This window comes from Vicia villosa, linkage group LG2, assembly GCF_029867415.1.
Source record: "Vicia villosa cultivar HV-30 ecotype Madison, WI linkage group LG2, Vvil1.0, whole genome shotgun sequence".
Lineage (NCBI taxonomy): Eukaryota > Viridiplantae > Streptophyta > Magnoliopsida > Fabales > Fabaceae > Vicia > Vicia villosa.
The window spans coordinates 8,412,237-8,427,065 of record NC_081181.1 but is presented as its reverse complement, the minus strand read 5'-3'; positions in this window follow the sequence as shown (position 1 = coordinate 8,427,065).

Sequence of the window (14,829 nt, the reverse complement as noted above, 5' to 3'; positions counted from 1 at the left end):
TATTCGGCCTCATTGTTTGTGCATTTGAAAGTTAATCTGGCGGTAAATGGAATATGGGTACCCTGAGGTGTAACAATGATTGCCCCAATTCCTCGTCCATAAGCATTGACAGCTCCGTCAAAAATTAAGCCCCATTGGGATCATATCTCAGGTCCTTCGTCTGGTAGTGGCTCGTCGTAATCTTTCATCTTGAGGTACATGACGTCCTCGTCTGGAAAGTCGAAACTAGTTGATTCATAACCATTGAGTGGATGGTGAGCCAGGTGTTCAGCTAGAATGCTTCCTTTCACGGTTTTTTGTGCGTGATACTCAATGTCATATTCTGATAACAACATCTGCCAACGGGCAATTCTCCCAGTTAAAGCAGGCTTCTCAAAGATATACTTGATTGGATCCATATGAGAGATCAAACAAGTAGTATGTCGAATCATGTACTGGCGGAGACGCTTGGCAGCCCAGGCCAAAGCACAACAGGTTTTCTCGAGCATGGAGTAGCGGGATTCACAGTTAGTGAATTTCTTACTTAAGTAGTAAGTAGATGGCATGCTCTTTTCTCTTTGTCTCGTCTTGCTGTCCAAGGACACAACCCATGGAATCTTCTAAGACGATTAAGTACATTATCAAAGGTCTTCCTTCCACTGGAGGAGACAAGATGGGTGGTTCGAGCAGATATTCCTTAATGATGTCGAACGCTTTTTGACAATCGTCTGTCCAGACGCAACTTTGATTTTTCCGTAGAAGTTTGAAAATTGGAGCACAAGTTGCAGTCATGAGATATATGAATCTCGAGATGTAATTCAGACGTCCAAGAAATCCTCTAACTTGTTTCTCGGTTCTGGGTGAAGGCATTTCTTGAATTGCCTTGACTTTGTCTGGATCCACTTCAATTCCTCGTTTGCTGACGATGAAACTAAGGAGTTTTCCTGAGTAGACACCAAAGGTACACTTATTGGGATTCAGGCGAAGCTGAAACTTCCGTAAGCGTTGAAATAACTTTGTCTGATTCTATATGTGATCTTCCTCATTTTCTGACTTGGCAATCATGTCATCCACATAGACTTCCACTTCCTTATGCATCATGTCATGGAAAAGTGTAGTCATGGCTCTTTGATATGTTGCCCCTGCGTTCTTTAGTCCAAAAGGCATAACACGGTAGCAGAACGTTCCCTAGGGGGTGATGAAAGCTGTCTTCTCCATGTCTCCAGGCGCCATCTTGATCTGGTTGTATCCCGAAAATCCATCCATGAATGAGAAAACTTTGGATTTTGCTGTACTGTCTACCAACATGTCAATATGTGGTAAAGGAAAGTCATCCTTAGGTCTAGCTTTGTTCAAATCTCTGTAGTCGACGCACATGCGGACTTTTCCGTCTTTCTTAGGAACGGGAACAATGTTAGCTAACCACTGAGGGTATTCTGAAGTGACGAGGAAACCAGCGTTGATTTGCTTTTGAACTTCCTCTTTGATTTTCATAGCCATCTCCGGATGAGTTCTTCTCAATTTTTGCTTGACCAGAGGGCATTCTGCTTTTAATGGTAAGTGATGCTCCACTATACTGGTATCCAACCCTGGCATATCCTGATAAGACCAAGCGAAGACATCTGAAAATTCTCTGAGCAGCTGTATCAAACTCTCTCTGATCTCTGAACTGAGCGACGCTCCAATATTAACCTCTTTTCTGTTTTCATTGGAACCAAGGTTAATGATCTCTAGAGGCTCATTGTATGGCTGAATGGCCTCTTCCTGTTGTGGAAGTAACCCTGAAATTTCCTTTGATATTTCTTCGTCTTCTTCTTCCTCTGCCTCGAATACAGGAAACCCAAAGCTTGGAGAAGTCATACGGTTGCACGTTTCAATGGGGTATTTTATGATTAATCTGTATATGTGTGATAGGTTTTATTTAGACAACGAGGGAAGACTCGGTGTATGCAGTTAATGATATATTGATGTTTTTTAAGGGTGTTTTTTAGGATTACCAATTTCCGAAAAAAAGAAAAGGAAAAAATAACGAAGGGACAAAATGACATTTTTATTTATTGACAGTCATTTCTTGAAAAAAAGACCCTATAAAACAAAACTCTATTGCTTTGGGCGAAGCAAAGAGGGGCATTTTCCTAAGAAATAGTAAAATGCAGAGCCCTATGAAACATCTCTTCACCCTGGGCTATGGTGAGAGGACAAAATAATGGTGAAAGTTCCTACTTAGGAGTGCGAACAACAGTTGAAACTTCAACAGCTGTCCAATAATGGAGAACCCCATTGTGCACTAAGTAATTTGGAACCTTAGGCTTAAGCTGGCTTGTGGTAGGTCTTGATTTACCAACCACTATCTTTGCAACACTCAGACGATCTTCTTCTACTTCACCAGACTGAGCGGTGTGAGCATACCCATTTCCAAGTGGAGTATGTCGGTTTTTCTTTTGAGGAAACTTCCAATCCTTCGAATGGAGAGACTCGTTGTCGGAGACACTTTCGAGATCATCCTCTTCTGTATTTTGGTCTTGATCTTCTCCCAAGATGGCATTGACTAGATATGTGAACTCTAAATCCATAGCCTCGGAAGGTTACTTGGGGATATAATCCTCAATGATGACTTCACCAGATGCTGATGATGAATAGCAAGGGTTATATATCTCTTTTGGCTGGGAGAGGTACTCGTAATCAATGTTCCATCCAGTTGGAACAATGTCTTCAAGAGAGATACTTGAACTTTCAGGAGCAGAGTATTTCACCATGTAGTCGAATTTTCCGCTTGGTTCTCCTAATGTGTCCCAAGTTTCTTCGGGGATAGGAGGAACTCCTTCTGATGAACCATGACTTCTGGTGGTGAAGCTGTTAGTAACTTCTTCACTGATTGGTTGAGTCTTACTTTCAGATCCTTTAGTCGGATAACAGCAGGGTGAATCAGACTCTGATAGGGAGATGTATCCTGCTCTGTTAAGATAGGATAGCCATTCCTCTTCATCGGTATTTTCCGTATCGATGGTATTGACTGTTTGTTGAACAGGTTGAAGAAAACCTCCACTGCGGAAAGTCTCTTGAATTGGGAGAACTACTTCAATTTCTGGAATAGCCTTTGATGACGTTGGAAAAAATCCAACTCCTGTTTTGTTCTTGTTGTTGGTAGGAATATTAATGTGCCCCCATCCACAGATAGTGCCATCCTTTACAACTTGTATTGCATCTTTGTAGGAAGAAATAGACGCTGCTTTCTCTTTTCCTTTTTCCTTGTCCAAGGAAAGTGCTTGGAATTTAGTTCCAACAATTTCTTTTGGTTCTATGTCAGAGAATGATGACAGGTTGCTGACGATCAAAGCTCGTTCTCCACATACGGTTACCAATTTGTCATTCTTTATGAACTTCAGTTTCTGATGAAGCGTGGAAGTAATTGCCCCAGCCGCATGAATCCATGGGCGACCTAGCAAACAACTGTATTGTGCCGGGATATCCATAACTTGGAAAGTGATTTTGAACGTCTGATGTCCAATAGTTATGGGAAGATCTACCTCTCCACAAACTGACTTTCTTGATCCATCAAATGCTTTGACGATGACGTGACTATCCCTTAACGGGTGATCTTTGAAGGATAATCTTGATAATGTTGATTTAGGCATGACGTTGAGAGAGGATCCATTGTCTATCAGGACTCCTGTGAGAACATCACCCATGCAGCTAACTGAGATGTGAAGCGGAAGGTTATGGTCCACTCCTTCTTCAGGAAGATCTTCGTCACAGAAACTCAGGCTAGTTCCTGCAGAGATGTTGGCAACGATATTGTTGAATTGTCCCACAGTAACACTTGGTTCTACGAAAGCTTGTTCCAAAACTTTCTGTAGAGCTTCCCTATGAGCTTCAGAACTCAATAGTAGGGAAAGAACAGATATCCTATGTCATACCCTAATTTTTGACCCCCCTGAGATGACATATCTTTAGGATTTTCATCAGGTCAAAGCAAGTACCCAGAGCAGTCACTTTCTCATCTGGCATTCAATCAAGGGTGTTCAAAGACAAGAAAACTCAGGCAAAGGATCAATCAATAGAAGGATTAGTCTCTAATATAATCATAAGACTCAAGAGCTTCATTATTTCACCTATGATTGATTAGACACCCAGTCATCTAAGTACAGAGTTACTCAGATCACCAGACTAGGGTTTTTGAGCCTATCAAGGACTAAAATCAGGGATCACCTTTGGGAAACCCTAAAAAGCCCTAGGGGACCATTCAAGGGCATCAATCATTTTCAAATATCTCATGTGACAAGATCCACTGGACATTACACCTCAATTCAAAGTCTACAGTCATCATTGTCATCTGGTCGACAATTAGGGTTTTTGACCTAATTCCCCTAGATAGTTGACTTTTTAATCAGGGCATGGATCCAAAACTCAAGACATGATTCAAGAGTCTCTACTACCTCAATATAATCCATTTACATCATTCATTTGAGGAGAAGATCTTGATTCTACACAAAAGTCCAAAATCTCACCTTATTTGGAAAAAGTCAACTGTATGGGATCACCATTGACTTTTGAGATTTTTGGTCAAACCATGACTTTCAAGGATCAATATCATCAATATATGGATATTAAAGTCATTTTACCAAAGAAATTCAAATAAATTCATCAAGGAGCAAAAAGTCGGGAATTAGGGTTTTTTAAGGCATGGTGAGAACTCAAAATTTCACCTACACAACTCAAAAAACTTCCAACATGAAAGTTGTAGATCTTGCAAAATAAAACAACATCTTACAAAGGAACTTTTTTCAAAAGATCAATCATTTAAGAGTTTTGGAAATTTTGGAGTTTTAGGTCATAAACACTTAGAAATTTTTCTAAGTGTTTTAACCTAGTTTTCTTCCAACTTTGGCCTCATTTTTCACAAATTTGCCAAAGGATTTTGTAGAAACTCCAAACTAATGATTTGAAGTAGATGTTTAGGGCTTTCCAAATTGTGTTCAACCTTCTCCAAATTCATTTTGAGATAAGAGTTATGCTTGTTCAAAGTTGGCCTCATGAAGTGAAATTATAGGTCATGCATCATTTTTGAACTTTGAAATTTTGTGCACATGACCTCAATTATGGATGCTACACGACCCATAACACATCTGAAAACATGCCATGCATTCATTTTCACCATGCCATAAGAATTGAAGAAGATTCTAAAAACAAGAACATGTGATTATGTAATGATTACATTTAGGAATTTATGGCAAATTGATGAATCACCCAAGGAATCTTCTCACCAACCAATTAGAGCTCATTTCTGTCTCAGAATTGTCCCCTAAGATCAAGCAAAATCGAGGGCTAGGGGATTGATCAAAAGGAATCAAAATTCTCATCATTGCATAAGAGATATTTGCAAACTTCCTTCATGCTTAAGAAACCAAACTTCTTTCACTAAGCAAGCTCACCACAGCCAATTGATCTACATTCATTTGCCTATAAATAGAAGGGCATACTTCAGTAGAAAAAAACACCAAAGCAACCATATTCCTTGCTTTCTCTTTCTCTTCTCATGCTTATTGTTTTTCAAAGTTCTTTGGCAAGAAGAATCGTTTTCTTCAAACCAGAGCTTATCTTTGGAAAGTAAGCATTCTAACATCTCAAGGGAGGTCATTTGAGGTGATCCAAGCACCTGGATCACTTCTGTAAGTGGAGGAATGTAACACTCCATTTATTTTCATAATTTAATTTAATTAAATTAATTGAATTATGAGGAATTAAGCAATTGGGCTTGAGTTGTGGTTAGTAAGGAAGGGGGTGCATTGGTAGGCCCTATTACTAATTAAAACAATTTTATTTCAATTTTAATAAAATAGGAGGAGTTGTGGAATAGAGAGGGTTACAACATTTTGGGAAAAGAGTCTGAACGTGAAAAGAGAAGAGGAACGGAGAAGTGCGACCGAGGAAGAACGAAGAATCAACCTTCAGGTAAGGGGGGACTCTTCCGTTTATCTTCTATTATGGGATTATAGGTAGTATGATAGAATTTGATCGTGTTATTCGTATCAATTGGGTTGTGCTTAGGTTGTAGAAATGTTAGGTTTTGGGAGGATTGATGCATAATGATTATATTGATCATGTATTGGTGATAATTGTATGGTTGAATGTATTATAAATGTGCTATAATATGTGTTATTCCACTGTATGCGAAATCTGGTTGGAGTGGGATTGGTTTGGTGGTGATTCGGTGAAAGGGGGACGAAATCGCAGGCTGTTTTCTGCTATTCGGAGCGCTGGAATTCGCCAGTTCGCGCCGCGTCCAGGAGTTGGCGCCGCGAACTGCGTGGCAGAAGGCCAGGAAGTTTTGTTGTGCTCAGTACGCGCCGCGAGGGTATGGCCGCGCCGCGAAGGCGTAGTTTCTTCTCGTTCCGCGCCGCGAAACCTTGTTTGCGCCGCGAAGGCGTTGTTCCTATTCGTTCCGCGCCGCGAACCGTGTGTGGCGCCGCGTGCTGTTAGTTGATGCGACTGTCCATTTTGAAAAATTTTAAAGAAGTGTAACTTTTAAACCGTAAGCCGGAATTTGGTGCCGTTTCGAGCACAGTGAAGCTAATCAAATAATTTATACAATCAAATGGTGTTTTGAGTTGTGGCTTGAATTATTTTTAGAAGACTTGATCTTGTTGTTGTGGTGAGATATGCTTATAGGTACACTAATGAATGTCTTACCTGTATGATGTTGTGGTTATAACTGGTGTTTATTATACATATATTGTTGGTATGAAATATGTGCTTTATTGATGATTATGACATTGATCGATGTGTGTGGGTGATGAGCATGTTATGGTTGATGCATGCATTCATAATCATTTGGTGGCTGGTCCTTGACGATGGTGGATCTGTGGTAGCTAATTCCCATTGTGTGGAATTAGTGAGTGGGTATTGCCGTATCCTTGACGATGGTGGGTCGGTGAGTTGGGTTATCCCAGATTTTGGTACCACATGCATGTAGTTGCATTGCATTAGGCTGTTTTGCTATTATAACATGAATGGAAGATTGTCCAATGTTATAATACGTGTTAATTTGATTGTTTGCTTGCTGATTGTATGGTTTGAATCTGATCATAACTGTAATTGGGTGAATGGCATGTGAAATGATATTTTATTATCTATATCTTATAACATTAGTTAAATGTGAATGAGACTCACCCTTACTGTTGTTATTTTTCAGATTGAGGAGTAGCGCTCGTACTTGGTGAGGATTAGCTCGTCAAGTAGTGTTAGAGTCAGTTGGGTCCGTGTCATGCTCTGGTCGTGTAACACTGGGGGCGTCGTTTAGAATTATTTGTTGAACTTTTTTATTTTGGATGGATTTTTATGTTGATGCTTTAAGTCTATGACTTGGCTGTTTGTTATTCAGATGTTAAGATAATTCCGCTGTGTTAACATGATGAATCTGAATAAATTTGGTTGACGTTCTCCTTTATGGCATGACATGAGTATTATTGTTTAATTAATTGGAAGTTGTAATGCCCTTTTTCATGTTTACTCTGATTATTATTTATTATTTATGCGGGGTATTAGAAGGGTGTTACAATAGTGGTATCAGAGCATTGTCGGTCGTTTGAGTCAGAGTCTTAGTGTCGGTTAACCCCTCGTATGCGATTAGTGTAAGGTTGACACTGTCGATACTTCTGGTTCTAATAGATATTATTTGATATTTAGCAGAACAATGGCTGGAAGAGGAGGAAGAAACGATGATGCTATCGCTGAGGCTCTGGGCATGATTGCTGGTGTGCTGGGAGGGAATGCCAATGGAGCTGGAATTGGTGCTGACAGACAGCTGAATAGTTTTCAGAGGAACAACCCTCCGTTGTTCAAAGGCACTCACGATCCCGAAGGCGCCCAGAAGTGGCTGAAAGAGATTGAAAGGATCTTCCGGGTGATTGATTGTGACGAAAATCTGAAGGTGAGATATGGGACTCACATGCTGTCTGAAGAAGCTGATGATTGGTGGATGGCTAGTAGGGACGAACTGCAAGCTGCAGGTGTTGCAATCACTTGGGCTGTGTTCAAGAGAGAATTCTTGCGGAGGTACTTTCCTGAGGATGTTAGAGGCAGGAAAGAGATTGAATTTTTGGAGCTGACACAAGGTAACATGACTGTGCCAGAGTATGCGTCCAAGTTTGTTGAGCTAGCAAAGTATTATGTCCACTACAATAATGATGAGGCTAGTGAATTCTCGAAGTGTGTCAAGTTTGAGAATGGTCTCCGCGATGAGATTAAACAGGGTATCAGATACCAGAGGATTCGCAGGTTTGTCGATTTGGTTGACTGCAGCCGAATCTTTGAAGAGGACAATATTAAACTGAAGTCGTCGCACTCTCGCGAGTTAGTCGACAGGAAAGGGAAAAAGCAGATGGATCGCGGTAAGCCTTATGGTAAGGGTAACCAGAAAGCTGGAGGCTGGAAGAAGCCTAGTGGGGGAGACTCTAGTGCTCCTATTAAGTGCTTCAAGTGTGGAGAACCTGGACATCGCATTCACGAATGCAAGAGTGAAGAAAAGAAGTGCTATAGATGTGGAAAGGCAGGTCACATTGCTATTGAGTGCAAAGGGAACACTGTAACTTGTTTCAACTGCGGGGAAGAAGGTCATATCAGTCCTAAGTGTCCTAAACCGAGGAAGAATCAAGCTGGTGGTAAGGTGTTCGCCTTATCTGGTTCAGAGACTACTCCAGATGATCGGTTGATTAAAGGTACGTGTTTTATCCATGGCACTCCTTTAATTGCAATAATAGATACTGGGGCAACTCACTCGTTTATTTCATTGGATTGTGCTAAACGACTGAATTTGGAAATATCTGAGATTAATGGAAGTATGGTCATTGACACTCCTGCGTCGGGTTCAGTGACTACTTCGTTCGCTTGTTTGAACTGTCCAATTGATATTTTTGGTAGAGAATTCGGAATGGACTTAGTGTGCCTTCCGTTGGAACAACTTGATGTTATCTTGGGTATGAATTGGTTGCAATTTAACCGGGTTCATATCAATTGTTTCACGAAGACGGTTATTTTTCCTGAAGATGTCAGTGTTGATGATTTAGCGATGACGGCTAGACAAGTGGATGAAGCAATGAAGGACGGAGCTGTCGTGTTCATGTTAATTGCGTCCATGGAAGTGAAAAAGAAAGCGGTGAGTAGTGACTTACCGGTAGTATGTGAATTTCCAGAAGTCTTTCCGGAAGATGTAAGAGAATTGCCGCCAGAGAGGGAGGTAGAATTTGCTATTGAACTAATTCCTGGAACTAATCCTGTGTCGATGGCACCTTATCGTATGTCGGCATCGGAATTGAATGAGTTGAAGAATCAATTGGAAGATTTACTTGAGAAGAAATTTATTCGTCCTAGTGTCTCACCGTGGGGTGCACCGGTGTTACTAGTGAAGAAGAAAGAAGGTTCAATGAGGTTGTGTGTGGATTACAGACAACTCAACAAGGTTACTATCAAGAATCGGTATCCCTTGCCGAGGATTGATGACTTGATGGATCAACTAGTTGGGGCATGTGTGTTCAGCAAAATTGACTTGAGGTCGGGATATCATCAGATTCGGGTGAAGACGGACGATATTCAGAAAACAGCATTTAGAACGAGGTATGGTCATTACGAATATACAGTGATGCCATTTGGAGTAACCAATGCGCCGGGGGTTTTCATGGAGTATATGAATAGGATCTTCCATCCTTTTCTGGATCAGTTCGTAGTAGTATTTATTGATGATATTTTAATATATTCTAAGAATGAAAAAGAGCATGCGGATCATCTTAGAGTGGTATTGGAACTATTGAAGGAAAAGAAACTTTTTGCAAAACTGTCAAAGTGTGAGTTCTGGTTAAACGAAGTGAGCTTTCTTGGGCATGTAATTTCTAAGGATGGTATTGCCGTTGACCCAACGAAAGTAGAAGCAGTGTCTCAGTGGGAAACTCCGAGGTCAGTTTCCGAAATCCGTAGTTTCCTTGGTCTGGCGGGTTACTATAGAAAGTTCATTGAAGGTTTTTCAAAGTTAGCATTACCGTTAACTAAGTTGACCAGGAAGGGTCAAGCGTTTGTTTGGGATTCGAAATGTGAAGAAGGATTCCAAGAGTTGAAGAAGAGGTTGACTAGTGCGCCGATCTTGATTTTGCCGAATCCGGCGGAATCTTTTGTTGTTTATTGTGATGCTTCGTTGTCAGGATTAGGAGGTGTACTGATGCAGAATCAACAGGTAGTCGCTTATGCGTCGAGACAACTCAAGGTGCATGAGAGAAACTATCCGACTCATGACTTAGAGTTGGCAGCAGTGGTATTTGTGTTGAAGTTGTGGAGGCATTACCTATATGGTTCAAGGTTTGAAGTATTTAGTGATCACAAGAGTTTGAAGTACCTCTTTGACCAAAAAGAGTTGAATATGAGACAAAGAAGATGGTTAGAATTTCTCAAAGATTATGATTTTGAACTGAAGTATCATCCGGGTAAAGCAAATGTTGTTGCCGATGCATTGAGTAGGAAGTCCTTGCATATGTCTATGCTTATGGTGAGAGAATTGGATTTAATTGAGCAATTCCGAGATTTGAGTTTAGTATGTGAAGACACTCCTACCAGTGTTAAATTGGGTATGCTGAAGCTGACTAGTAGTATTATTGAGGAAATCCGAGAAGGTCAGAAGACTGATGTAGAGTTGGTTGATAAGTTGGCTCTGATTAATCAAGATAAAGGAGGTGAATTCAGAATCGACGAGAATGGTATAATGAGGTTTGGTAATCGTGTTTGTGTTCCTGATGTTGCCGAATTGAGGAAGAGTATTCTTGAAGAAGGACATCGTAGCGGATTGAGTATTCATCCTGGTGCTACCAAGATGTATCATGACTTAAAGAAGCTGTTTTGGTGGCCTGGAATGAAAAAGGAAATAGCTGAATTTGTCTATGCTTGTCTGACTTGCCAGAAGTCGAAGATTGAGCATCAGAAACCGTATGGAGCTATGCAACCGTTATTTATTCCAGAATGGAAGTGGGATAGTATATCTATGGATTTTGTTTCCGGTTTGCCGAGGACGGTGAAGAATTGTGAAGCTATTTGGGTTATTGTAGACAGGTTGACAAAGTCTGCCCATTTTATACCAATGAGAATGGATTACCCAATGGAGAAGCTGGCTCAATTGTATATTGAGAAGATAGTGAGTTTACATGGTATTCCTTCGAGTATCGTGTCGGATAGAGATCCAAGGTTTACATCCAGATTCTGGGAAGGTTTGCAGAAGGCTTTGGGTACTAAGCTGAGATTGAGTTCTGCTTATCATCCGCAGACGGATGGACAGACGGAAAGAACTATTCAATCACTAGAAGATTTGTTGCGTGCTTGTGTGTTGGAAAGAGGCGGTGCTTGGGATAGTTATCTACCCTTGATCGAATTTACTTACAATAATAGTTTTCACTCGAGTATTGGTATGGCTCCGTTTGAAGCTTTGTATGGTCGGAGGTGTAGAACGCCTTTATGTTGGTATGAATCTGGCGAAAGTGCCGTGATTGGGCCGGAAATTGTTCAGGAGACAACAGAAAGGATCAAGATGATTCAGGAGAAGATGAAGACTTCTCAGAGTCGTCAGAAGAGTTATCATGATAAAAGAAGGAGGACACTTGAATTTCAAGAAGGAGATCATGTGTTCTTGAGGGTGACTCCCACAACTGGTGTTGGTAGAGCACTGAAATCAAGGAAGCTGACTCCGCGATTCATTGGTCCGTTCCAGATTACGGAGAGGGTGGGAGAAGTGGCGTATCGTATTGCGTTGCCACCGACGCTTGCGAATCTGCATGATGTATTCCACGTATCACAGTTGAGGAAATACATTGCTGATCCATCTCATGTGATCCAAGTCGATGATGTACAGGTAAAGGACAATCTGACAGTTGAAACTTTGCCTATGAGGATTGGAGACCGAAGGCTGAAACAATTGCGTGGCAAGGAGATAGCACTGGTCAAAGTAGCTTGGGGAGGACCAGCAGGTGGGAATGTGACTTGGGAATTGGAGAGTCAGATGAAGGATTCCTATCCAGAGTTATTTGCCTAAGGTATGTTTTCGAGGACGAAAACTATTTAGTGGGGGAGAGTTGTAACACTCCATTTATTTTCATAATTTAATTTAATTAAATTAATTGAATTATGAGGAATTAAGCAATTGGGCTTGAGTTGTGGTTAGTAAGGAAGGGGGTGCATTGGTAGGCCCTATTACTAATTAAAACAATTTTATTTCAATTTTAATAAAATAGGAGGAGTTGTGGAATAGAGAGGGTTACAACATTTTGGGAAAAGAGTCTGAACGTGAAAAGAGAAGAGGAACGGAGAAGTGCGACCGAGGAAGAACGAAGAATCAACCTTCAGGTAAGGGGGGACTCTTCCGTTTATCTTCTATTATGGGATTATAGGTAGTATGATAGAATTTGATCGTGTTATTCGTATCAATTGGGTTGTGCTTAGGTTGTAGAAATGTTAGGTTTTGGGAGGATTGATGCATAATGATTATATTGATCATGTATTGGTGATAATTGTATGGTTGAATGTATTATAAATGTGCTATAATATGTGTTATTCCACTGTATGCGAAATCTGGTTGGAGTGGGATTGGTTTGGTGGTGATTCGGTGAAAGGGGGACGAAATCGCAGGCTGTTTTCTGCTATTCGGAGCGCTGGAATTCGCCAGTTCGCGCCGCGTCCAGGAGTTGGCGCCGCGAACTGCGTGGCAGAAGGCCAGGAAGTTTTGTTGTGCTCAGTACGCGCCGCGAGGGTATGGCCGCGCCGCGAAGGCGTAGTTTCTTCTCGTTCCGCGCCGCGAAACCTTGTTTGCGCCGCGAAGGCGTTGTTCCTATTCGTTCCGCGCCGCGAACCGTGTGTGGCGCCGCGTGCTGTTAGTTGATGCGACTGTCCATTTTGAAAAATTTTAAAGAAGTGTAACTTTTAAACCGTAAGCCGGAATTTGGTGCCGTTTCGAGCACAGTGAAGCTAATCAAATAATTTATACAATCAAATGGTGTTTTGAGTTGTGGTTTGAATTATTTTTAGAACACTTGATCTTGTTGTTATGGTGAGATATGCTTATAGGTACACTAATGAATGTCTTACCTGTATGATGTTGTGGTTATAACTGGTGTTTATTATACATATATTGTTGGTATGAAATATGTGCTTTATTGATGATTATGACATTGATCGATGTGTGTGGGTGATGAGCATGTTATGGTTGATGCATGCATTCATAATCATTTGGTGGCTGGTCCTTGACGATGGTGGATCAGTGGTAGCTAATTCCCATTGTGTGGAATTAGTGAGTGGGTATTGCCGTATCCTTGACGATGGTGGGTCGGTGAGTTGGGTTATCCCAGATTTTGGTACCACATGCATGTAGTTGCATTGCATTAGGCTGTTTTGCTATTATAACATGAATGGAAGATTGTCCAATGTTATAATACGTGTTAATTTGATTGTTTGCTTGCTGATTGTATGGTTTGAATCTGATCATAACTGTAATTGGGTGAATGGCATGTGAAATGATATTTTATTATCTATATCTTATAACATTAGTTAAATGTGAATGAGACTCACCCTTACTGTTGTTATTTTTCAGATTGAGGAGTAGCGCTCGTACTTGGTGAGGATTAGCTCGTCAAGTAGTGTTAGAGTCAGTTGGGTCCGTGTCATGCTCTGGTCGTGTAACACTGGGGGCGTCGTTTAGAATTATTTGTTGAACTTTTTATTTTGGATGGATTTTTATGTTGATGCTTTAAGTCTATGACTTGGCTGTTTGTTATTCAGATGTTAAGATAATTCCGCTGTGTTAACATGATGAATCTGAATAAATTTGGTTGACGTTCTCCTTTATGGCATGACATGAGTATTATTGTTTAATTAATTGGAAGTTGTAATGCCCTTTTTCATGTTTACTCTGATTATTATTTATTATTTATGCGGGGTATTAGAAGGGTGTTACAAGGAACACGATTGTTGCTCTCACTTTGGAGCTGTTGCAGTTGGAGGTCCATAGTGCAATTCAGAAGGTTTCCAATCAAGCTAAGCATCCAGGCACGTTCCATAGGAGGTAGTGAAGCTGTTCAGATGGCTGCAGCTCATCTGTAACTCAAGAATCATCACTCTCCATGTTCACTTGAAGCTCAAATCGAGGGAGGTCCATAGAACAATTCAGGAGGATTGAGGTTACAACAAGCATTCTGTTAGCATCATTGAGTCTCAAGGAAGCTTTTGGGATCATTCATACAAGCCCAGTTGCTCTCTATCATCCTCACGACCTCCATTTTCAGAGGTAAGTTTCTGAACTCCACCTCTTTAATTTAAGCACTCTTTATGAAATAGCTCGATTCTATCTTGTTCAGCATCATCAGAGGATTGAAAACCCTCTATCATCATTCATTTATCTTTCAGCATAGCCATTTAATTTGATTTTTAAATTTTAGGGTTCTTCACGATTTCTGGTAAATTAGTTAGATGTAGTTAATATAAATATATATTAGTTACATATTTAGAATCGTGAGTGAATTTAGAGCAAGTTTCATGTTTACACCTGGGCCATTGGTTGAGATTTGAGAGAATCAGAATTTCAAAAATGTTGGAGCTTGAGGTTGAAGAAGAAGATGGAGGGTGGCGCCATTTTTCAAATCTCTGAACAGAGTTTATTTTATATTTAATGATATGCGTTTCATAAACGAATGAATAACTTGCCCCAGTGTCCACACATGCGCTCTTAGTCTCCTCATGCCCAAGGTCTGGGGTTCGAATCCCCCTCGCCCCAGACCTTTTGATTTTATTTTCTTTTTTTTGCTTCCATACACTTGAATAACATATGAGTTG